Consider the following 25,586-nt stretch of genomic DNA (forward strand, 5'->3'; position numbering starts at 1 on the left):
CCGAAGCAGCCTATGTGTTGACAGCAGGGCTCGAACCCATGAACTGTGAGATCATGACCTGAGCTGAAGTCAGATGCTAAACTGACTAAGCCACCCAGGCGCCCTCATTTTTAAGTTTCTTAGGGATAAACTGACAATCCATGAATTGCCCACTCTTGTTTTAGACGTCCCCGGTGCCTTCTTCCCTAGATCCCTCCTGCTTCCAGCCCCCAGTGTCAAAGATGACTTTGAAACCGAGGTTTCCTGTTGTAGGATTGAAAATTAAGAAATGGGGGCATGACCCCAGGCCTCCTCCTGTGCCTATTTGTTTGTTTATTTTTATTTATTTGAGAGAGAGCACAAGCAGGGGAGGGACAGAGGGAGAGGGAGAGAGAATTCCAAGCAGGCTCTGAGCTCAGCACAGAGCCTGATGCGGGCTTGATCCCATGACCCTTGGATCATGACCTGAGTTGAAATCAAGAGTCTGAGGCTCGGGGCGCCTGGGTGGCTCAGTCGGTTAAGCGGCTGACTTCGGCCCAGGTCATGATCTCGCGGTCCGTGAGTTTGAGCCCCGCTCTGTCGGGCTCTGTGCTGACAGCTCAGAGCCTGGAACCTGTTTCAGATTCTGTGTCTCCCTCTCTCTGACCCTCCCCCGTTCATGCTTTGTGTCTCTCTGTCTCAAAAATAAATAAACATTAAAAAAATAAAAATAAAAAAAAAAAACAGTCTGAGGCTCAACCCACTAAGCCACCGAGGCGTCCCCACCCCCTTCCCCCCATACCGTCCCTGTTTTTAAAGACACCCTACCTCGTCCTTGGCTCCTCGAGCCTTTGTCCTTCAGATCAGAACTCCTTTACTTTGAAATATTACTTCTGGGGTCCTCCTGAAGACTTGGCACCCCCAGTTGAGAGTGTGTTTGAAAAGGAAGAAGCTGGGGAGTCACTGGGAGGTTGGAAGTAGAAGGGGGGAGTGTGAGAGTGACAACATGCTATTGTCATGGCGTCACCTCAGAGAAGATGAAGAATTCGGTGCTGGGGCCAGCTGCCCTGGGTTTTCCTAAGTTGGGAGGTGCTGATCTCAGGGAGGAATGAGGAGGCAGTTTGGCTCGCTGCCTCCCTCTCCCTCGCTTTCCTCCTGATTCGAGGGTCCACAGTCCACAGTCAGTGACTGATAAGACTGACCTAACTAAGGCCACCACTGCCCTCCCCCAGGTCAGCTCTCCCACCCAGGACGGCAGCCAGTGTTTTCCCAGGACTGGGAGAAATATGGAGCTTTGCCAGGAAAAGGGAGGGAGGTGATGTCTCTTTTGAAGATAAACATAACACACCAGAACCTGCCAGCATGTCCAAAATTGTGCTGTTTCACAAGCCTCGTACCCTATCATCTGTACATCGTCTGCCATTGAGAAAGCAAAATGCCATGGAGGAAAGCAAAATCCAAGACCATTCTGAATATAGTCAGGGGATATAAGGGGCATGAATGGAGAGAATGTCTCCACAGGTATGTGTATGTATCTGAATATGTGGGGGTTACCTGTGGTTACACGTGAAAGGGCGTGCAAATACCTGCATGTAGAATCTGTGTGTGTAGAAACCAAAGTGTATGTGAGTGTCTGTGACCAAATGATCTCTGAGTATGTAGCACAGTGCCCGGCACACAGGACCCATCACCTGTGTGCCATCAGAGTGAATGGCAGAGTAAGCGGGTTTGGGAGGCGTAAAGAAGGTGTCTGTGCACCGAATGTTGTGTGTAGAGGGTCCTGGGGAAAAGAGTATGTCTGGGGTGAGCAGGTGGGTGTGGCTACGGAGAGGTAATTTTATGCATGATGCGTGGATTACAGGTCGTGGGAGCTTATGTGTAGCAGGTGTGTGTATGTGGTGAACCGGATGCCTGACCCAGGGTGGAGACTCGGGAAGACCCAGCCATAGGAGGACACCTACCAGGCCCTGGCTTTGTGGTTGCGTCCCACCCTGGTGAACCAAGGGGAAAAGTCTGAGCCTTGAAAAACTCACAAGCACTGGCAACATTTCACGCCGATTCCTCCGTCTGTGACATTAGGCTCAAGCTTTTCCCAATCCAGGGAAACCTTAATTTTTCTCTAGAAGACCATAGAGGCAGTAAAAAGGAAACGTAAGCAAAACAAAATGGAGTAGAGGCATGAATTTGCCTGTACCAAAGGTGTATTCCACAGGTTCTGAGGGATTCCCTATACTGACCTCTTATCCAAAGGATAAAAAAAAATAACATGAACAGATGAGCATTTTCTGTGTCTGCTTGCACTGTGGAACCTTTAATGTTTTCTCAAAATTTCAGTGGGGAAGGGAACCAACTTCTAGAGTATTCTTCTTGCCAGGAACCGGGCTATAGACCTATAGACATTCCTACACTTATACCTTGACATAATGAGGTAATTCTAGCAGCCACAAACCCAAGGAATAGGCCAGGAGTTTTTCATGTATTATTTCATGGGATCCTCACACAGCCCCTCAGGGAGGGAGCCATCTCGCACGGAAGAGTAGAGACTCTGGAGTCAGATTGCTTGGGCTTCGTCCTGGGCCCCACCACTTAACAAGCTGGGCCACCCTAGCTAGGCAAATGACATAATTTTGCGCTTTAGTTTCCTCACCCATAAAATGGAGACACTAATAGCCCCTCTCTCTGTGGGGTTGTTGCCAGGATTAAATTAAAACACTCAACATGCTTGAAACAGTACACAGCCCACAGAAAGCGTTCTGTAAATGTTATGATTATTACTCATATTTTACTGATGAGGAGACTGATGGTCAGAGAGGTTGAGTTGCGGGAAGTAGGAGGGCCAGAATTCCATCTAGCACCTGACTCTCGTGAGGGCACGCTAGGCTACTTGACCAGGCTTACCTTTGGTGACACTGTTCTTGCTGATCCCAAGGCCTTTCCCTCCTCTTCAGAAACTGGCAAAAATTTAGAATTGCTGGATTTTTCTAATGGCTGGTCAGCACCTTGACATGTGTTAGTAACAAAATTTCAAACATTTAACCGTCATTTGCTTTAGACTATTTATTTTAATCCTTATTTATTTTTGAGAGAGAGACAGCATGTGAGAAGGGGAAGAGCAGAGAGAGAGGGAGACACAGAATCCAAAACAGGCTCTAGGCTCTGCGCTGTTAGGACAGAGCCCAACGTGGGGCTCGAACTCACGAACTGTGAGATCATGACCTGAGCCAAAGTCGACGCTCAACTGACTGAGCCACCCAGGTGCCCCTGCTTTAGACAATTTATTAAGGTCGGGGTGGGGGGGAGCCTGGTTGGCTCAGTCCGTGGAGCATGTGACTCTTGATCTCAGGGTGGTAAGTTTGAGCCCCATGTTGGATGTAGAGATTCCTTAAAAAAATAAATCTTAAAAAAAAATTATTAAGGATTATTTCCTGAACAACAAAATACCTTAAAAAAAACCCAAACAAACCCAGAAACCCTTAACTCCATTTCACATTTGACTCTCACTCTGCTCATGTAGATGGAGAAGGCATATTCATTACCCCTAAAAACAAATCCAGCATGAGGAAGCTGCATCCCCAGAGAGGTTAAGCCCCAGTTCACCCAGCTAAAACATGACAAACCAAAGGGCCAATTTTCTACCCATCCAACTATCCCTTCTACTACATTCAATCACATTGATTTGTGTTAGCCTGGAGCCTAGACCGATTGTGACAGTACATTTTTCTGACACACTGAAAAGAGTGATTTCGTATTTGTGAAGAATGCAAACACATTTGTTGGTTATATTTCCATTTTCTCCAAACTTCTGAATTTTGTCCTACCAAAATTTCAAAAGATTTAGAATTTACACATATTTGTGCAGGCATAATCTCTGCTCTGGAGGAGTGAATGATCCAGTTAGGGACCCAAGACATGGAACTGGAGTGACTGGGTAAATCCTGGGGGATAAAGTAGCCATATGCCCCTATCATAACCCAGGTCACATGGGGGGGGGGGTGGCAAACGATTTTCTTTCTCACTTGTAATTATTTGAGAAGTTAAACCCATGCACTGCAGACTTTTTATTTAAACAGTTAACAGATTACCTTTATGGAGGAGAATCCGTTTGCATAACATCAGGACTCTCCTGGGAATATTGAGACACCCAGGGGGTTCTGAGCTTAGAAAGGGAGTGGAATTCTAGCTCCACTCTGAAGGCTGGACAGGTTTGGAAGGGCAGAGACCAGGGGGTCGGATCCTGGGGGGAAGATCAAGGGCCCAGACTCTGAAAGGGAGAGAGACGTTTGTGTGTGGCCAGTGAGGAGTCAAGGTGAGTTGAGGTGGGTTAGGGAAACCCTTAGATGGAAGGTCAAGAAGTCTGGGCTTGAGGCCACTGCAAGTTTCTAGACAGAGAGAGCCATGAACAAGCAGGGAGGGTCAGGCGGGCAGCAGCACTGGGGCTCACCGAGGGGCGAGAGCCTGGCATCAAATCAAGCAGCCGATTTTGGCAACCCAGACAGCGTCCCTCGGGCCGTGCCCCTCAAACCCGCGGTCCATGGGTTGCCGGCTGGAGGGCTCCGGGTCTGCGTCCCCCCCAGACGCCGCCCCACTGCTAGGAGCTGGGGGCCAATACGGGAGCCCCGTAAGGAGGCGGCGGAGGAAGCCCACCTCAGCAGTCTGGCCCTACTTAGGACCCCCGTTGGGCCCTGGACCCCAGCTGCTCCTGGCCCCCGACTCGGGTGCAGATTTTCCGGCGGGACCGGCTCCCGGAGGGGGCGCATCTTCCGGGCTCGGGCGTCCTCACCGCCGACGGGTCCGCTTTTCCCGCTGCACCCCCTCGCCTTCGAGGGGAAACAGGCCCCTCAAGCAGGGCGGTTTGGAACAGGAACGAAAGGGTGGGAGAACCGAGCGCCTGGCCAAGCTTGGCGTGGTCTGGAAAGCCCGCTCCTCAGCGCAAAACGCTACCGCTGAGCGAGGCTCGTCACCGCGATCCCCAGCACCCACCGCCGGGGGAGCAGCTGAGCTGAGTCCCAGCCGAACCCCGCCCGCGGGAGCCCGCCCCGCGCATGCGGCCGTGGTCCCTCCCCCGCCCCCTCCAGGGCCGCGCGCTCCCGAGTCACGTGCCAAGACTCGCGCAGGCGCAGGCGCACGGCGGTGCTTCCTGCGGACACAGGCGCTTCGAGGCGGCCAGGGCGGCGGCTCAGCGCTGGGGTTCGTCCCCTCCCCGCCCGGCCCGCGGGCTTAGCCGCCTGTGTCTTCCCTGGGCCCCAGCCGTCCCGTGCGCGGTCTGGCCGCTGGAAGCCCGGAGGCTTTCGGAAGTTTTGATTTGGAACCAGGAAAGGGTTTGAACTCTTTCAGAGTTGTGGGGAGAGGCCACGGTTTCCGGACGTGAAGAACGTCGAAGAAATTGTTGTTGGCGGTTATTAGGTTGTGGTTTTCACATGCGGCCAGCCCAGGAGCTGAGATTTTAAGAGATTATCCCGCCTCCCTTACCCCGCCAGAAACTTAGAAGTTGGTATCCAAAGTGCCCTCTCCTGCTGTCCTTAAGGATTAAAAACCCAGCCTTATGCTGGCACTTGGCCCTACCTCTGGGTGAGGGGAGATGGGAAAGCGCTTGGGGCAGGTGAAACTCCAGATGGGGGTAGGGGGCGCTAGGGAGGGTAATATTCTCATTAGAACGTCTTTCTCATGGCTCCTGGGGTTCCCTGAGTCGCTAATTTAGGAGCTAAAAAGAATTCCAGAGATTCTGTAATATCCCATGAAATGGTCCTCAGCCTCTCTTTGAAACGTGTCCAGTGACAGACCTCAATTGTAGGTTTTCTGACAGGATGCTTATTTGGGTGGCTTCCTCTGCCCTGGATACCCACCAGTTGTGAGAGGGCATCATATCCCTTTGCAGCCCTGTGGAGAATGCCTGGGTGGGAGTGTGCACCTGCCTCTCTGCTTGGCCTGCTGTGCATAACAGAAGCTGGGAAGGGGCCTGTGTGGCTAAATCGAGGTTGGCTGGTTGGTTACTGAAAGGAGAGAATTTACTTGTAATTTCCTGGGTTTCCTTGGCTGTTTGTTTGGAGTGGAGATTAGTTGGTCCCCGGGGAATCTGGGAGGAAAAGGGAAGTCCTTGGAAAGGAGTTAGGTGCCCTCCCTGGGTAAGAATGAGTTGGCTAACCTGCCGTCTGCACTAGGAAGCCTTGTTCCCTGATCTGAATCCCTTTTCTGGGTTTAACTTCACGGAACACCCAGCAGTGGCGGGGAATTGTAATACAAAAAAAGAGCTATGTGGTCCCACCTGTTCTTTTTACAGATGAGGACGCTGACACCTAGTAAAAGAGCGTTCAGGGTCACAGAACCAGCTGGTGGCAGAGGTGGGACTCAGGTCTCCTGATTCCCAGGCCTATTCTCTCTCTCATACCCCATATATAATAGGGGCCAGCACGAAACAGATGGCACATTATGAATGGGTAATTTGAGGCAGGGTGTAGGGAGAGAACCGTGGATAGTGAAATGTTCTGGGGCTTGTAACAGGGATCTTACCATCTCTACGCCTCGAGGCAGAGAGGCTGTGTGGAGGGTCATTTTGCTAGAGCTAGGACTTCAGGTCAAGGCGTTGAGGAAGGCAGTTGGGAAGAAATAAAACCCCTCTGATTTGTCAAGGCTCTCCATGTACTAAACCCCATGGGAAGTCAGAGGGCAAAGGAGACTTGATTAGTCCATGCAGGAAAATTCCAGAACACAGTACAGATAGAAAAGGATGCAGAAAGTACCTAGAGGAGCAATGAAAGGTATCCAATATAACATGTGACCTTACTTCTGCTCGTTTGTTAATAGTTTACACTTCTTGAGCACTTACTCTGCATTGTGCGTGTCCATTATCTCATTGCGTTTTCCCATAAACCCAGTTTTCTCCATTTGACAGATAAGGGAACTGACAAGTGAAACAACTTGAGGAACGGAGATGTGAACAGCCAACGGGACACCTGCCTCTCCGGGATCTTATCTTGGGTGTAGTAGTTCCTTCGTGGATGTTTGTGCAGTGGATGACGGAGTGAATGAATGCGCAAATGAACAAGGAGCAAACACACGTAGGATTAGGTGGCAAATCTCCCTGAAGACCCTTAGTGTGCCTGTCCTCCATGAGACTGGAGGCTCTCTGCAGAGGTGAGTCCTGTGCCTGGCGGTATCTCTTTTGCTGGCTTGTAATGAGCCAGGTATTCAGGTTAAAAGATCAGGTGTCTAGATGTGCAAAAAACCTTGGACTTCTGGGCTTTCCTAGTGGAAGCTTTTGGAATTAAGCAGTTTTCTCTCTTGGTGCCATCTTGATCCAGTCCTGATTTCTGATGCCCCCACAATCTGGGCAGGGGTCCAGCGTGCTGCCTCATCTCTGCTCGGCTCCTACCCATCGCTCCACCTACAAGCTCAGTTCTGCTCCTTGCATCACTGGTGTCGATCCTGGAACACGGCGTTCTTCAGGGGGAAACCACCTACCAGCGTGGTGGGGAGTTTTAGCAGCATCCCTACAGTGGCCTGCCCTGGAGCAGAAAGCTCAGTGTGGAGGCTTTGTTTCCTTTCTCTGCAGTCCCTCTTCCCTCACCATCTCCTCGCTTTAGAATCCCCTTTTATTGGCCTCTTCCTTCCTCCAGGGCCCCACACAGTCTTTCACTTGTTCACTGTCCAGGCTCCTCAAGCCAGGAAGAAGAGCCTCACATAGACTGATCACTTGCCCTGCCTGCCACCGTGCCTCATGTGTCCTCTCCATCATCTCATTTCATTTCTTAGTGACACACTAGGTAGGAAGTGTCAGGGAGCGGCCTTGCAGACGGGAAGACCTAGACTTCGGTTGGGTAACTTGTTCAAGATCACACAGCTGTTGAGGGTAGAGCTGGCCTTTGACCTCTGGCCGGATTCCAAGGCCATCCTGGCCCACTTCTCGCCCGGAATAAGTCCTGCTGCTGCAGTATTTACGTTCATGTTGACCTTTGCTGGTCGGAGCATTTTCCCTGTGCCTTGGCCTGTGCCCCTGGGGCTTGGGCCTGTTGGATGTGCTGTTTCACCCTGCCCTGGTGGGTTTCCACACGGAGCTGCCTGACATTTGATTCCACCCACAGGCCTTTGCTGACAACACCTCCTCCATATGGAAGGCCATTTGACGTGCTTCAGAGTGGCAATATCCAACCCGTTCTCTAAAGCTTCTGTGCCATCTCCCGAACGATGTCCCTCTAAACTCATTCGCCTCCAGATTCCCAGACTCGCTTTGTGAACCTCCTCTGAAGGATTTAGCACATTATTTCTTGCATGTACAGTAACTCGCATATGCAACTTGCTTACGTGGTTGAGGGCAGGGACTGTACTGCAGCGGTGTTCGTATCTCTCTAGCTCCTAACAGAGGAACTTACACGTGGTAAGTAAGCCCCCAGTGAGTGAAGGCCTTAGGGGAGCTCGTGGTGGTGAAAAGAGTTTGTAAAATGAAGATTTATCCCTCAACTTTACATGCTGACTTTGCTTAAAACGAAATTCAACTGCAGTATAGATGTCCTGGTTGAGTCTGGGGGATGGGTGGTGGAGGACACCTTGTGTTTCTCTTGAGGAGCTTTGAATTTAGGGAAATGAAGTGACACGGGTGAGGGCTGGCGGTGGAGACAGGCTGTGTGGGTGCAAGGGGTCCAGATGGGGCTCCAAGAGCGGCGAGGTGCGTCCCTTGGCCATTACCACGGCTGCAGCTTCTCTGAGGCCATCCCCTGTGCTGAGTCCCTTTATGTTTGCTGTCATAGATAAAGGCCATCACTACTGCTTCATCACCATGGGTGAAGGGTCCTTGGCCATAACGTCAGCATCCCCCTCCCTGGGACCCGAGTCAGCTCCGAGTACCCATTTCCCATATGACCCCAGACACACAGATGCTGGGGCCCTTCAGTAGAGAACGGGTGTGGGCTGGGATGACTCACCTGCTCTGTCGCCGCCTACAGCTCGGTTTAAAGCCTTTTCGAATCAAATCTCTTCCCCAGGAGAGACACAGGAGTGTCTCTTTACAGTTAGCAGCTTGGTGCTAACTTGGGACAGTTGATGCCCGTCACTGTCCCAGTGTCTGAAAGTCCAGGTTAGTAAGGAGCCATCCAGGTGCGTGTTCACGAAAAACTGGTAGAAGCAGCCTAGAAAGCAGTGCCTTGACCTGGGCATCAGACAACCGCGACCTTAACTGGGCCCCACCAGGAACTCACTATGCGGCTATAAAGGAAAGGGGTTTGGGACACCTGGCTGGCTCAGTCCGTAGAGCAAGCGACTTTCAGTCTCGGAGTTGTGAGTTGGAGTCCCACACTGGGTGTAGAGATTACTTAAAAGTGAAAACCAAAAAAAAAAAAAGGAAAGGTTTCTTCTTTCAGTAAACGCGTTTTGACCACCTACTCCTGCCGTGCAAAGCAAGGACAAGGTGAGCAATGAGAAGGCAAAACTAATCCCTATTCCTGGTAGCCTCTCAGTCTCTGTAAAATCAGTTCGAGTCAGGGTGATAAATGCTCTACGGAGGTGTTTTGGGAGCATGGAAGAGAAAGTAAACACATCTTTCCTGGGGGAATGAATGAGCACAGGGAAGATTTAACTGAACAGGACACATTTGAGCTGGACCTTGGAATTGGGATTCTCCTGGCAGACAGGAGTAAGTCTTGCAACTTTGGAGAGTGTTGTGCAGGACGTTGTTGGGGGGAATGACGTCAGTGGGGTGTAGAGAGGAGATAAGACTCCAAACCCTGTCTGGGTCTAGCAGAGAAGGCCTTACTGGGTCACGCTGACTTCGGACCTTCTGAATGTGGAGGGGAGACACTGAACTGATCTGTGTTGTGGAAAGATCAGTCTGGCAGCAATATGGAGGATGAAGTGGAAGGTCAAAGACGCAGAGAGACACTGAGTAGAACAGGGTTAGACTATCACAGGAAATATCTTTTGTTTTTGTTTTTGGTGTGAATTTCTTTTTCTTTTTTTTCTTTTTTTTAATTTTTTAATGTTTATTTTTGAGACAGAGAGAGACAGAGCATGAACGGGGGAGGGTCAGAGAGAGAGGGAGACACAGAATCTGAAACAGGCTCCAGGCTCCGAGCTGTCAGCACAGAGCCCGATGCGGGGCTCGAACTCACGGACCATGAGATCATGACCTGAGCTGAAGTCGGACGCTCAACCGACTGAGCCACCCAGGCGCCCCTTGGTGTGAATTTCTTAATGTTTATTTTTGAGAGAGAGAGAGACAGAGTGTGAGTGGGGGAGGGGCAGAGAGAGAGGGAGACACAGAATCTGAAGCCGGCTTCAGGCTCTGAGACGTGAGCACAGAGCCCAACACAGTCTCAAATTACTGAGCCGTGAGATCATGACCTGAGCCGAAGTCGGGCGCTTAACCAACTGAGCCACCCAGGTGCCCCAGGAAAGAAATTTTTGAGGACCCCACCTGTGGGATTAAAGAGGGTTGGCTTAGAAAAATCCCTAAAACTAAAATTCTGTGCCTCTGAACCCACCTGGGCATTTGGTTCTTTTCACCTACCCCATCCCCCAACTCCTAGCTGATGATGTTCATTGCTTGCCCATGCTCCATTCTGGGTGTGCTGTGACCTGTTTGGGTTTTGACCCTATCCAGTTTCCCTGTTTGTAAAGTCTGTCCACCCAGCACTTCAGCTGAGACTTCGGCTCCTTGGAGACCAACCACTAGGAGGCTGTACTGTGCCCTGGGGTCCTCGCCACCCCCACCTCTTGCCCTGACTCTGCTCTCACCTCTGGCATCGTCCTCCAGTCTCTAGACTGGAAATGGCAACTATGCCAGCCTTTCTGTAACTCTTTTCAAGAGGAACTATGAGACATTATGTTTCATTGGAAGATGTTTACAAGCAGGAACTAGAAAAATGGATTAAGGAGACCTTGGGACATTGGTCTAAGAGAGAACAGAATGTGAAATACAGGGCAGTCCCCCCAGAGTGACCCCACAAGTCTAAGCCCCTTGATTTAAATTTAGATCAGTTCTATAAAATGTAACCTTAAAGCCAGAAATAATGTGTCTTCTGCTAACCCCTTCCCTGTAATCCCAGGCTAGGGTTACAAGTACTGCCCCTTCTTGTCTACCTGTTTGTACAGTTGTCATGATACTTGGGCCTATAGACTTCGGCAGCCAGTCAACAAACAGGTTGTTGGGCCTACTGTGTGCCCACCTCATGCTGGCTGGGATGGAATATAGGCACGCCTTGCTATGTTCTCAAGGAATTAGGAGACCAGTATTTTAGTCTAGTTGGGAATGCAAGACACATGTGAGAACCAACTAGAGAGCGGAAGAGATGAGTTGTGAAGAGGGCAGGTAACATTTGGTGGGTGGGGCTGCAAGTCCACAGAACCTGGAGGACGGAGCAAGTGGCCCCAGTCACCTAGGTTCCCTTGGGATGGGGGCAGGATCCAGCCTAGATCTAGCTGGGGGTCTAAGCTGGATCCCAGCCAGCCTCAGTGGGAGGTTGGGGGCCAAGTGGACTTCATGCTGCCCTCACAAGGGACTATATCCTTAGTTCCCAAATGTTAGTGCTGTTTTTACAGCCTGCATCTTCCTACTTGTCAAGATTCTCCAGTCATCCTTCCGCTTAAACACCTCTTTTTTCTTTTACTTTTTAAGTTTTTTTAATTTATTTTGAGACAAAGAGAGAAAGAGCAGAGGACAGGCAGAGAGAGAGCTAGACAGAGGATTGGAGAGCTGGCTCTGCACTGACGGCAGAGAGCCTGATGCAGGGCTCGAGCTCACAAACTGTGAGATCATGACCTGAGCCGAAGTTGGAAGCTCAACTGGCTGAGCCACCCAGGCGCCCAACACCTCTTTTTTCATGAAGACTCTTCCTTCCCACCAGCCAGCATGATGCTGATCTGCATGCAGCCCTTTGCTTATAACTGTGTTGTGACATTTGTTCCATCTTGTCATGTACTAGTGAATGTCGTGTACCTTGTCATGTACGTGTTTGTGTTTTCGCCAGTTCCACTAGATCAAGATTGTGAGCTTCTGTTAGGCAGGGAATATGCCTGAGGTATTTCTCAAACTCCCAGTGAGTAGCCTAGAGTGATACTCTGCTCAGAAAATGTGTGTTCAGCGGGTGAGCAATAGTCTAGCAGATTTCATTCCCCCTGGTGTATCGGTTACATAAGATTAGTTTTGTGGGGCGCCTGGGGGGCTCAGTCAGTTAAGCGTCCAGCTCTTGGTTTCAGCTCAAGTCGTGATCTCATGGTTTGTGAGTTCAAGCCCCACATCAGGCTCCATGCTGACAGTGTGGTGCTTGCTTGGGATTCTTTCCCCCCTCTCCCTCCCCCTCCCCCACACGTGTGCGCACTCGCACGCTCTCTCTCTGTCTCTGAAAAGAAATAAACTTAAAAAAACATCGGTTCTGTAAAAGCAGTCCTAAAACCAGAAGGGGGAGGGGCCTGCTTTCTGGGCCCAGTTTCTGGCAGGGGATCACATAGGGAAATGAAAGGTCACTGTAAGTTGGACCTGTGTGGCCACACAAGAGAAGGGTATCCAGTGGTCTCTTGGTCTTGACCCTTCAGGGCCAAAGGGACGAAAGGAGGGTCTCAGTGGCAAGAATTCTGTCCCTTATCTTATAGAAAGAGTCTTGGAATCAGAAAAGTTGGGGACTAGTTCTGATCCAAGTTTTGATGACAATATACTTGTCTTGTTCACCTTATGGGATTGTTCTGTGAACCAAATGAGACAAGAAATATGTGAGTTCTTTGAAAAAGATGAAATATTACTAGAATATGAGGCACCATTGTACTTTCTTTTTGTTCCTGATTCCCAGCCTCTCCTTCATTCTTTCTATAGAGAAACTCTCAAGGCACCAGCTGTGAAGGCCAGCTGGGGAGAGCCTAGCCTGTCTGTGCTGAGTTCCCATTTCGGCCCAAAGACTAGATCCAACATGGAAGAACATGGTTTTTTGGCTTCCAAACCAGGTAACTCTGGGTAAGTCACTTCAGCTCCCTGAGCCTCAGTTTCCTCATCTGTAATTGGGCGATGATAATCTACTCCTCCTACCTCCTAGGGCTCCTGGGAGGATCAAATGAGACAATATGACAGTGGCTTGTAAACTGTAAAGGTCTGTCCAAATGCTATGGATTTACTTTTTAATCTGTGCTTGAGGGCTTTGGATAAAATTGGCCAAGACTGTTGCACATCTAGACAGTGACATCATATGCGTGTTATTGGAGTCCAGGGTGGGGCACAGAAGGCGTCCCCAGAGTCCCTGGAGCAGGACAGAATGCAGAAGGGAACCCCACCCATTGCCTGCCTGTAGGAGACCTGATTCTGTGGTCCGACCTGAAGAAATCCAACCTCCTAGTTTCCAAAGTGTCAAAGATTCTGCTATGACCTCTGTGCTCAGGGGATACTTGGATGACAGCCCAAGAGTAGGGGCTATTGTGATTTAGCTCTCTGTTTTTGGGGTCTCACCATGCTGTCTGGACTTGACAGGCATTCAGGGTAAGGTTGTTGTGGAACAAAACACAGGTAGCACATTTTGTGGGACCTCATGTCATCCTATTCTTACTTCCTCTGTGTTGACAAATTTCACTTGTAGAAAAACATTAAAAAAAAAAAAACTTCAGAGAAATGGTAGCCCAACTCATGCTGGAAAACCTGACTGGCTAGTGTTAATGAAAAGTCAGGCTTCAGAAATGGGGTATCACCATCTCGGTGCTTTGTTACTCTCAGGTGGTGGTGAAGCCAGTCTTAGGGGAAAGGCTCTCCATGTGCCTGTGGCCACATCAGGTTTGAATGCCTTCATGGGCCTTGCTGGTCATTGGAACTGAAAGGAAATGGCTTAGTGAACAAGAATTTGTGAGCTAGTTTATAGTGTGCTTGGCCCTGTACTGGGAGCTTTGGGAAAGATGAAAAAGGTCAAGTTGTGGCTTCTGTGTTGGAAGTCCTGAGACCAGATTTGAGAAAGCGAGATGACTGGGGATTCCGGCTGGCAGGCCCTTGTGCGCAGGGCCAAGGGAGTGGCAGATAATTACCTACAGAGGAAGACAGAGGCGAGGATCCGCAAAGGCTCTCGGGAGGGTGGCGGGGGAGGCTTTCTAGAGGAGGTGGAGATATGTGAAAAAGACAAAGACAATCACTGAGAGTCCTCTCTGCTCCCTAAAATGTCTTCTTTCCCTTTCTGGCCCCAATTAGGAGATCCAATCAGTCTTCTATTGCTTTCTAACAAATGATCCAACTTAGCGGGTTAACACGACTCATTATCTCCCACCTCTGCTGGCCGTGCTGGTCATGCGTCCAGGCAGAACATGGTAGCTGTCAGCTGGGCGTTGCCCCCAGCTCATGGAGGCCACTCTTAGTCTTTGCCATGTGTCCTCTCCATCTTCAGTACAGCAGTGGGGCCTCAGATCCCCCCTTGGTTTGAATCTCTGACTTCCTCTTCTGTTATCAGCAGGAGAGAACCCTTTGCTTTTTTTGTTTTTTGTTTTTTTTGTTTTAGAGAGAGAGAAAGTGCCAGTAGAGGAGAGGGGCAAAGGGAGAGAGTGGGAATCCCAAGCAGGCTCTGCCCTGTGAGTGTAGAGCCCAACATGGGGCTTGATACCAGGACCTGGGATCAAGACCCGAGCTGAAATGAAGAGTCAGATGCTCGACTGACTGAGCCACCCAGGTGCCCCCAAAACCCTTTGCTTTTAAAGACTTAAGTGTGATTAGGTGAGGCCCACCTGGACAGTCTCCTCTTGATTAGCATAAGTCAACTGACAGGTAGCCTTAAGTACCATCCTAACCATTGTTTTGAGTGTACAGCTCAGGGGCATTAAGTACATTCATATTCCTCTGCAGCCATCACCACCACCGTCTCCAGAATTCTTTTCCTTTTGGAAAACCGAAACTCTGTATCTATAAAACACTCCATCCCCCATCCCCTGGCAACCAGCACTGTACTTTCTGTCTATGAATTTTACTACTCTAGGTACCTCATGTAAGTGGAATCATATAGTATATTTGTCTTCTTGTGAGTGTCTTCTTTCAGTGAGCACAGTGGCTCCAAGGTTTCTGCATGATGTGGCACGTGTCAGAATTTTCCTTTTTAAGGAGGAGTAGTATCCATTGTATGTATATACCACATTTGTTTATCTACTCATCAGTTGTTGGACCCTTGAGTTGCTTTCATCTTTTAGCTATGGAGAATAATTCTGTGTATATAATAATTATATGAACATGAGTGTGCAAATGTCTCTCTAAGATCCTGCTTTTTAAAAATGTTTATTTATTTGGGGTGCCTGGGTGGCTCAGTGAGTTGAGTGTCCGACTTCAGCTCAGGTCATGATCTCACGGTTCAGGAGTTCAAGCCCCACATCGGGCTAAGTGCTAACAGCTCAGAACCTGGAGCCTGCTTTGGATTCTGTGTCTCCCTCTCTCTCTCACCCTCCCCCACTTGCAATCTGTCTCTCTCTCAAAAATAAATAAACATTAAAAAAAATTAAGTTTATTTATTTTTGAGAGAGAGAGAGCATGCGTGAGTGGGAGAGGGGCAGAGAGGGGAGAGAGAATCCCAAGCAGACTCCACACGGCCAGCATATAGCCCTATGTGGGGCTCAAACTCAAGAACCAGGAGACCATGACCTGAGCCAAAACCAAGAGTCAGACACTTAACCAACTGAGCCACCCAGGGGCCCCACTAAGATCCTGCTTTCAATTATTTTGGGTCTATACCCAGAAGTTCAATTTCCGGGTTATATGGTAATTCTATTTTTAGTTTTAATTTTTTTTTTTTTCAACGTTTTTTATTTATTTTTGGGACAGAGAGAGACAGAGCATGAACGGGGGAGGGGCAGAGAGAGAGGGAGACACAGAATCGGAAACAGGCTCCAGGCTCCGAGCCATCAGCCCAGAGCCTGACGCGGGGCTCGAACTCACGGACCGCGAGATCGTGACCTGGCTGAAGTCGGACGCTTAACCGACTGCGCCACCCAGGCGCCCCTATTTTTAGTTTTTGAGGGAACCACCATACTGTTTTCCACGGTGGCTGCACCATTCTGCATTCCCACCAACAGTGCACAGGTGTTCCAATTTCTCCACATCCTCACCAGCACTTGCTATTTTCTGTTTTTTGGACAATAGCCATCCTGAATGGGTGTGAGGTGGTATCTTGTTGTTGCTTTGATTTGCATTCCCCTAAGGATCCGTGATGTTGAATGTCTTTTCTTGTGCTTGTTGGCCATTTGTTTGTGGGTCATGAGATCTTGGATTAAGACACCCCTGTCATCTGCTGCATCACATACCCTCACGGTAGGGAAAGTGCGTGTCGGGGTAAAATGCTCTGCAGATTACTGTTTGCCCAGGGCCGGTGGGTCCGGGGGAACAGCAGGGGCCCTGAGTGCTCCTGGGTATGGGCTTTCTTTTCAGGGGTAATGAAATGTTCTAAACTTAGTGGTGATGGTTTCACAACTCTGCACACGTGCTAAAAGCCATTGAATTGTGCAGTTTAAATGGGCAAATTTTATACCATGTGAAGTATCTCTCAACAACTCTCTTCAAATGCTGCCTTTTGAACATAGAAGTAAACCAGTACGCACGATAAGAGCGAATGTTACTGTTTCATTAGCCAGCTCTGCGGAGCAGGAGTGAACCTCACCCAGTTGTGGTGAATCTGCATTCCTACCCAGAGTTCCAGTCACCCCATCTCCCTCCGGTTTCCCTAATCCAGTTTTATTCCTTCAGTCTGATTCTGTCTTAGGTTCTTCTAACCCGGGGGGACCTCCTTACCGCATCTGTGGGGATGAGCAAACCTCTGTATTTGGCAGAAGTGGAAAGTGGCAGAATCCACCAGCCTGGGGTGTCTCTGGGCCTCACGCCCTCACCCCGGATTTGCAGGGGCTTACAGGAGGGAGAACATCACGGTTGGCGGATGCCACCAGGAAAGGGGCAAGCGGTTGCCTGAGCTGTATTACGTAGGGCCCTAAAAGTGCTCCTCCGCCATTCCCACACCTGTTCTGCGTCTGGTCACAGCAGTCTGAGCAGAGCAGGGTTTTGAGGGCATAAGAATCGAGGTTTTTTCAAGGGTTGGGGAAGAGGAGCCTGAAGTGGTTCTAGGCCATGCAGCCCTGGGCATGTTACTGTGGCATGAAGCCAGCCCCGAGCCGGCCAGGAAACCTCACCAAGACCTTGTGCTTTCTCAGGCTGAGAGCCTTTGAAAGGCTTCAGTCATAGAATTGCAGGTGTATGGAGAGCTTTGCTGAGGCTTCGCTCTGCACGATTCTGACCCAGCCCGTCTGTCCCGGATAAATCTGGAGGAGGGGGCCCCTTGCAAGCTTCCTGGCCCAGTAAGAAAGGTCAGCGGCCAAGGAAGCTACAGGGAAAACGGCAAATACCTGAAGGTTAGAAGTGCTAGAAACATATTTGGGCAGGATCGGGGGCAGAGGTTTGTCAAGCCCCTCTCGTCCAGCAGTGGTGCTTCTGTAGGTCCCAGACATTCCCAGAAAGAGTGTCAGCCCGCTACACACCATCCTTTGCAAAATAAGGTAGCGGATCCAAGAGAGGAGGCGGCTGGTCCAGGGCTGCGGGCCGATTCGTGATAATAGAGCCAGAGTTCCCAGTTCCCCGGCCCGCCTGGCCCACAGCCTCTGGTTCTGGAGCCTTTATGGCAAAGGAACAGCCAGGACGGTGGACACCAGGGCGCCTCTGTGCACCTGAGCTGAATCGTTGGCCTTTCCCCACGGTGCTTCTGTCCCTTTGTTCCGAGTGGGCTTCTCTCCTGGTTTGCTTTCTCCCCTGCCCGCTCAGCCCTCGAAGCTTCCACGCCCGCACCATCTGGAGTGGAAACTGTCCCGAGGAGCTCCGTAACTTTGCCCACCCCCCTCTGCCACGTTCTGCCGAGCGTGGGCCCACACCAACGCAGGTTTCCCGAGTACAGTGAGTTCTCCTTTTTTTTTAAATTTCTGAGGGCTCAGAGAGAATGAAATGTTGCTTCTCAGACTTGAGAGTCTTCGCACTTAAGCAGTGACAATTCAAAAAAACTATTTGCAAAATTTTCCCCTTGGTATTTAACACGGTTTCTCACGTTCCTCTGCTCTGATTTGCATGACGGGTGAGGTGTGTGGCCTCACTGGGTTAGAGGCCTGACTGTGTCCCTGTGGCTTCACAGCCTGCAATGCTGCCATGGCACAGATCTTGTCCCCTGAGGTCGGGGGTCCTAGAAAGCTCTCTGTCTGGGACAGCCTGAACTGCGTCCCTTGTGCAAGGGCAGGTGTCCACTCTTCTGGCTCTCCACCTCTGTCCTCGTTGCCCCCTCTCTTCTCCTCCTTCCCTCTGTGCTTCCCTTCTGTTCTTCTTTGCATCGCTTCCATCTCCACGTTTCCTTACCCTTGTGACCAAATGTCGTCTGGCCATGCCCACATGCAGTAGTGTTTCAGCGCTGTGGCCGTTGTTGGCTCGTTCCTTGTCATGGGTGATACCAGCCATCTGGGGATGGATCAGGTCAGGAGCCAGGCTGTTCCCAGGTTGGGAATCACCTCCTCCTTAGGTTGCTCATGAAAGTAAGCAATGGGAAGACTGTGTTGTCTCTTGGTGCCAGGGGCAACAGGGACGCAGGGCACCCCGAAGTCTGCATGTAGTGGCAATGTCACCTGCAGTGCGATGAATCGAAGGACGAGGTGTCACACGGGGCAGACAGGGTCAGAGTGCTTAGCCGGGTGGTCTTCCCTACCTGGAGTGTCTCCTTTGGGTGCTGTGCTGTCTCTTGGAGCTTGAAGGCTCATGTTGTGTTTGCACCAGGGCTGCCCCTCGAGCCCTCACCCATCTCTGCCTCGAATCTTCCTGCAGCTCCTGGCCTTTTAATCTCACCGAGGCAGGGCTGCAAAGGTGGCCATGAAGCAGTTGTTTCCACCTTGTAATCAGGAAGCACCTGTCCCAGCCTCTGGTCCCTGTTTTGGCCACGCTCACTTCACCTGCCGTTCCCCCAGACCAGCCGTATCTCCTGCCACCTCCGTTCTGCTAAATGCAGTTCCATTTGCCTGCCTTCCCCCTCATCCTGCCTCGTTGCGCAGCCAAGACTCCCTGTGTTGGACCATTCCATTCTCGGGAAGCCACACCAGCTGGCTCTCCCCTGTGCTGCTGTGTTCCCCTCTTCCTATCTCCATTAAGGGTTTGTCACCTTGTGTGGTGACTGGCTGTTGACATGTTTGCACCCCCCACTGGATTCTGAGCTTGCTGGGGGTAGGGATGTCAGTATGGATCACAGACCTCGCTCTGTTCCTGTCATTTGCTAAGTGATGAACGAACAAAGTAGCAGATAATGTAACCACATTTGTTAACCATGCTTCTGCATTCCTACTCTTTTTGATGGCATGAAATCTCCGGAGGGAAGTAAATGTATCTGTTGGGGCTGGGAAGAGGGGATATGTAGGGGCTATGTGTAAGTTGCATTCCCACTGATTCTGCAGTGTGTGTTTCCTGTTATTACTGTAACAAGTTACCACACTGAGTGGCTCTAAACAAGACAATTATGTTATCCTGCAGTTCTGGGGTCTGAAGTCCGAGATGAGTCTCACATGTTGGAAACCAAGGTGTCTGCCGGTCTGTGTTCCTTCTGGAGGCTTGCATTTCCTTGCCTTTTTTTTTTTTTTTTAATTTTTTAAAAAATGTTTTTATTTATTTTTGAGACAGAGAGAGACAGAGCATGAACAGGGAAGGGTCACAGAGAGAGGGAGACACAGAATCTGAAACAGGCTCCAGGCTCTGAGCTGTCAGCACAGAGCCCGACGCGGGGCTCGAACTCATGGACTGTGAGATCATGACCTGAGCCGAAGTCGGACACTCAACTGACCAAGCCATCCAGGCACCCCTGCATTTCCTTGCCTCTTAGAGTCTGAAGTCAGCCTGCATTCCTTGGCTTGTGGCCCCTCCCTCCTGTCACCCCAGCCTCTGACTCCTGTGGTCTCCTGTACTCTGTACTCCGACCTCCTGCGTCCCTCTTACGAGGACCCTTGTGTTTATATTGGGCCCAATGAGTAATGCAGGATAATCTCTCCTTCTCAAGACCCTTAACTCTAGCACATAAACAGAGCCCCCTTTTCCATGTTAGGTGACATATCCACAGGTTTGGGGGGATTAGGAGGTAGGCCTCTTTCGGGGGGCATTGTTCACCCTACCCTGTGCAGGACCCCCACCCAGAGACCCAGCTTCTGCTGTGTGTTCCTGTTTGCATGGCTTGCTTCTTCCCATCATTCAGGGCCTCGTGCTGGCTGGCTCTTCCAAGAAGTCTTCCCCAAGCCCCCTCTCCCTCCAGCCTGATGCTCCTCAGCCTTCGTTCCTGTAGCTGTGCCGACCGTGAGCATGTCTCTGGTCAAACCGAGACCTTCCTTGGTCTGTGCATCTTTCCACTTCTGTGCAGATACTGGGAGGGCCTTTCTTTCTCCTGTCTGGAATGTCCCCAGTTTGACCTCACCTGTCTCCCCTCTCCCACTGTGCTGCCCCCACTGTCAGCCAGAAGCTCCAGATTGGCAGAACTCAGACGCCCCGTCACTCTAATGACGGCCATGGTGCTTTCCAATTCTGGGTTTGCAAGTTAGTCTGCACCCCTGGACCACGAGGGAGCATCTTGGAGCGTGGGGCCACCCCTGATCAATCCTGGCTTCCCGGGCCCCGGCACTTAGCATGTGGTGACAGATTGGCATGAAGTGGCTTCTCTGCTGTTTGAGCTTTCACGGTGTGATCTGTAGCCCGCACTGGCACGGCACTTGGCGTCCGCCACCTCAGATTATTTATTATCACTTATTTTTTTCTGCATGTGCCCTGCTGCCCACCCCCACCCCAAACACAATTAGAACAGAGGGTCGCCAGCCCCGCACAGAATCTTACAACCAGTGGATGGCCTAAGGGTTGAGCGGAATGAAAATGCCTGCTGTTTGACCATCTTTAACCTGCAGAATACTAGGTGTCTTTTGACCAGGAGACAGAGTATTCATTGGCCAGGGTGTCTCGATGCAGTGGTGGCCAAGTCCTCAGGCCTCCTTCCCTGCCGGCTGCCGCCTCCTTCCTCCCAGTGCGGGAGCTTCTCCTTCCTCCCTAGGGACTGAATGGCAAGCCAGCCGTGAGTGTATCGATTTACATGAAGAGCTAGAACTGCCATGCCCACCAGCTGCATGGCAGGCAAAAGGGAGTGTGCTCAGACTCGGGCCCACGTGGGGGTGGGCCAGCCCAAAGCAGACGCCCTGCAGCCCAGCTGAGTGCCTTCTCCAGCAAGCTGGCAGCACAAGGCGGGTTCTCCGCAGGAGGGAATGTGCCCTGCGAGCAGCATGCTCTGATTTTCTCAGGGTCACGGGATGATACTGGCACAGCCCAACGCTTACTAGGAGCAGTTGCTACAGCCCACAGGAAACCAGGGCTGTTGGCCTGGGTGATTTCCCCTCCCTCCAGGCCCGGCCGGCCTGCCTCCCTCCCTCTCTCTCTCCCTCCCTCCCTCCCTCCCTCCCTTCCTCCCTTCCTTCCTTCCATTCTGCCTCCCTCCCTTCTTCCCTCCCTCCCTCCCTTCCTTCCATTCTCCCTCCTTTCTTCTCTCCCTTCCTCCCTCCCTCCATCCCTCCCTCCCTCCCTCCCTCCCTCCCTCCCTCCCTTCCTTCCTTCCATTCTTCCTCCTTTCTTCCCTCATTTCCTTCCTCCCTCCCTCCCTTCCTCCCTGGATTCTCTCTTTCTTTATTCTTTTCTTTCTTGGGCCCCTTTTTTTGAATTATAGTTTCCTCACTAAAATAAAACGCACGTATCTTAAGTCCTCAGTTCAATAACTTTGACTAATACATACACTCATGTAACTGCTATGTTAATTACCCCAGAAAGTTTGTTCCCTTGTACCTTTTCCAGTTAAGCACCTCTCCAAATGTCCATCAACTGAAATGATCAATGAATGGGTGAACAGAATGTAGTCTATCCATACAACCAAATGTTGCTCAGCAGTAGGAAGGAAGCTCTCGTACCCACTACAGTGTGGATGAACCTTGAAAACATGATGCTGAGTGAAAGAAGCCAGATGCAAAAGGCCTCCGAGTGTGTGAGTCCACTTATGCACAGTGTCCAGAATAGGCAAATCTGTTGTGGCAGAAAGCAGATGGATGGTTGACAGAATGGTGTGAGGGGGCCTCTCTAGGGCTGGGCAGGGCGGTGGGGGGGATTGGTTGGGGCTGAGCTAGTGGGTATCTGGTTTCCTCTGCAACTAGACAGTGGTGATAGTTGCATAGCTCTGTGAATATACCAAAACCCACAGCATTGTACCCATTAAAGAGGTGAACGCCATGGTGTTTGACATATTATTTCCATGAAACTGTTATTTTAAAACAAAGACCTGGAACATTCCCAGCACCCCAGAAAGTGCTTCCATGCCTCTTCCCAGTCCTACTCGACCCCCAGAGGCAGTCACAGTGGTGTCTTTTTCCAATCATGTCTGTTCAAGACCTTCCTATAATTGGAATCACATATTAGGTACTCATCTGTGTAAGGCTTCTTTCACCAAGCATAAGGTTTTTGAGATTTGGTCATATTGTTATGTGTGTTTTTTTTTTCTTTTCTCCTGAGTAGAATGACTTTACCATTGTTTCTTACAGATGGAGAGCTGGGCTGTTTCCAAGTTATAGATATTATGCATAAAACTGGTATGGCTATTCTTTTTTTTAATGTTCATTTGAGAAAGAGAGAGATTGCAAGTGGGTGGGGGCAGAGAGGGAGACAGAGAATCCCAAGCAGGCTCCAGGTTGTCAGTGCAGAGCATGACGTGGGGCTCAAACTCACAGACCGTGAGATCATGACCTGAGTCGAAATCAAGAGTCAGACACTTAACCCACTGAGCCACCCAGGCGTCCCAAAACTGGTGTGGATATTCTTGTAAAAGTATACCGGGGGACATATGTTTACTTTTTTTTACCTAGAAATGGAATTGTTCGGTGTACAGTTGTATTTTTAGTTTTATGACAAACTGATAGACTTTTTTCCCAGATTAGTTATATCGTTTCACACTCCCATCAACACTATATGAGAGTTTTAAAAAAAAAATTTTTTTTTTTAACGTTTATTTATTTTTGAGACAGAGAGAGACAGAGCATGAACGGGGGAGGGTCAGAGAGAGGGAGACACAGAATCCGAAACAGGCTCCAGGCTCTGAGCTGTCAGCACAGAGCCCGACGCGGGGCTCGAACTCACGGACCGCGAGATCATGCCCTGAGCTGAAGTCGGCCGCTTAACCGACTGAGCCACCCAGGTGCCCCAGCACTATATGAGAGTTTTGGTTGCTCCATATCTTCACTAACATTTGGTGTTGTCAATCTGTTTTTTTTATTTTTATTTTTTTAGTGTTTTTAAAATTTATTTTTGAGAGAGAGAAAGACAGAGTGCGAGTGGGGGAGGAGCAGAGGGAGAGGGAGACACAGAATCTGAAGCAGGCTCCAGGCTCTGAGCTGTCAGCAACAGCCCAACATAAGGCTTGAACTCATGAGCTGTGAGATCATGACCTGAGCTGAAGTTGGACACTTAACCAACCGAGCCATCCAGGTGCCTCGGTGTTGTCAGTCTGTTTAATTGTAGCTATTAGGATTGGGGTGTTGAAAATTTTAAATTTTTAAAATGAATTTTAGTTATAAAATTTTTTTTTAATGGTTAGTGCTTTTAGTGTTTTACCTTAGCAGTGTTTGCCTACTTCAAGGTCATGGAGATATTTTCAATTAAAAAAAATTTTTTTAACGTTTATTTATTATTGAGAGACAGAGCATGAGCATGGGAGGGGCAGAGAGAGGGGGAGACACAGAATCCGAAGCAGGCTCCAGGCTCTGAGCTGTCAGCACAGAGCCCGAAGTGGGGCTCAAACTCACAAACTGCAAGATCATAACCTGAGCTGAAGTCGGATGCTTAACTGACTGAGCCACCCAGAAGCCCCAATATTTTCTATTTTTTTTTAAGATGCTGTATTTCCTTTATGTCTAGGATCCAGCTTAAGTTTTCCATGTGATACATGGAGTTGTGGTTCATTTTTTCCCTTTTGGGTAGATAATTTTTTCATCCCATTTGTTGAAGATATTTGTCTTTCCCCATTGAATTATCTTGCTTTCTTTGTTGAACATCAATTGATCATATATGTGTAGTTCTATTTCTGGATGATGTTTCCTGTTCCATTGGTGTCTTTGTGTACCCTCATGCTAATACCAAACTGTGTCGATTATTGTTGTTTGTAGTAAATCTTAAAATCAGCTACTATAAGCCCTTCAACTTTATTCTTTACTAAGACTATTTTGGCTATTCTAGTCCTTCTTATTTCTACAAAATTGACTACTTAAATTTCTACCTAATTGGCTGCTAGTCAATTTCTAGAAAAATTCCTTCTGGAATTTATATTGGGATTACACTGAATCTATAGATCAATCTGGAGGGAATTGACATTTTAACAATATTGAGTCCTACAATCCATGAACATGGTACATCTGTACATTTATTTGGGTCTTTTATTTTCCTCAATAACATTTGGTGGTCTTTAGCAAAGAAGTCTTGTACATCTTTGGTTAAATTTATTTCTAAGTGGCATTTGTATTGTAATAGAGGAAACTGGACACCACAGAGGGTGTAGATGGTAGAAGGTGGTAGATGGGTAGACACTGGGGCTGCTGTTTTGGGTTGATCACCAACAAGAAGCAGCTGGTCACACGGGATGTTTCTTAGTGAGTCCCCTCCATCTGGATTTCAGAATTAAGCCCATTCTCTGAGGACATAACAGCCAAGAGTCTGTGTTCTCTTATTCCCTCCACGAACTGAGATGAACACCTTTTTAGTCGTCTCTTCTGGGCACCAGCTGTACTATGAAGGTCAGGCACAGGCTGGTCCTGCTCACTCTTTCCCCATCCCCCTCCCCAGCTAGAGAAACTGCAGTGCCTCCAGCTGTTGATGAGCCTCTGTTGGCTGTTACCTGAGCAGCAGTGGCCAGTGACTTCCACAGGGTCCTGGCTAGGAGAGCTGTGCCTTAGTGAACTGGGAACTTCGGCAGAATCAACCACATACTTGGAAGAGGAGAAGAGAAGAGATGGATGGGAAGAAGCAGAGTATGAGAGGAGAACTCTGACTGATTCTGATGGCAGAGCGCTGGAGCAGGGTCTGTGAAGGCCTGCTGCTTGGGGGTCTACCAGATGGCCTGGTTTCCACAGCTGCCTTGGATTTCCAGTAGAAGCCTCACTTTCTTGGGATTCCTGATCTTCTCATAAAATTCAGGTTTGATTTTTCCAAGCGGTCCTTGAGGGCTGGCCCTATGGCCAAGGCTCCTCTGTTCCATATTTCCACAAGTAGTCTAACATATTGCCCGCCCACTTGCATGAGCTAACTGGAGAGAACTGCTACTTCTTACATCCAGGAACACCCAGCTAACACATCTGAGTCTCCCTTTGGGTCTGTTGTGTTACCTCAGTTTGGAGCCTTTTGCTTTTCCCTCCCTTACTAGGGTGTGTGTGTGTGTGTGTGTGTGTGTGTGTGTGTGTACACAAATAGCATACACAGGCAGAAGTCTTACTGATAATTTGGAGTGGGCCCATCAGAGGCATCCTGGAAGTTGGGGAGTTGGGGTGGGGGGATGTGCATTGAACGTCCTGCCACAAGCATGACTGAGAGAATTGGAGTCCTCAGGAGATGCTCGAGGGCTTGCTAGACAGCCTTGAAGATGGAC

General features: G+C 49.7%; 1 long non-coding RNA gene across 13 annotated transcripts in view; it reads left to right on the forward strand.

Annotated features, from left to right (window-relative positions):
• The first annotated feature begins 5,079 nt into the window (after positions 1-5,079).
• LOC131501254 (uncharacterized) overlaps positions 5,080-25,586 on the forward strand; it is a 37,816-nt gene continuing 17,309 nt past the window's right edge. For 10 of the 13 annotated variants that reach the window (XR_009256719.1, XR_009256722.1, XR_009256721.1 and 7 more), the window contains exons 1-4: positions 5,080-5,445; positions 6,848-7,089; positions 8,037-8,329; positions 12,752-12,889. This is a non-coding gene — a long non-coding RNA (uncharacterized LOC131501254). Of the gene's footprint in view, positions 5,446-6,830; positions 7,090-8,036; positions 8,330-12,751; positions 12,890-25,586 lie in introns of all 13 variants that reach the window. The other 3 variants (XR_009256716.1, XR_009256718.1, XR_009256717.1) reach the window with 3 other exon arrangements.

The sequence above is a fragment of the Neofelis nebulosa genome, chromosome 18 (assembly GCF_028018385.1).
Source record: "Neofelis nebulosa isolate mNeoNeb1 chromosome 18, mNeoNeb1.pri, whole genome shotgun sequence".
In the NCBI taxonomy this organism is placed as follows: domain Eukaryota; kingdom Metazoa; phylum Chordata; class Mammalia; order Carnivora; family Felidae; genus Neofelis; species Neofelis nebulosa.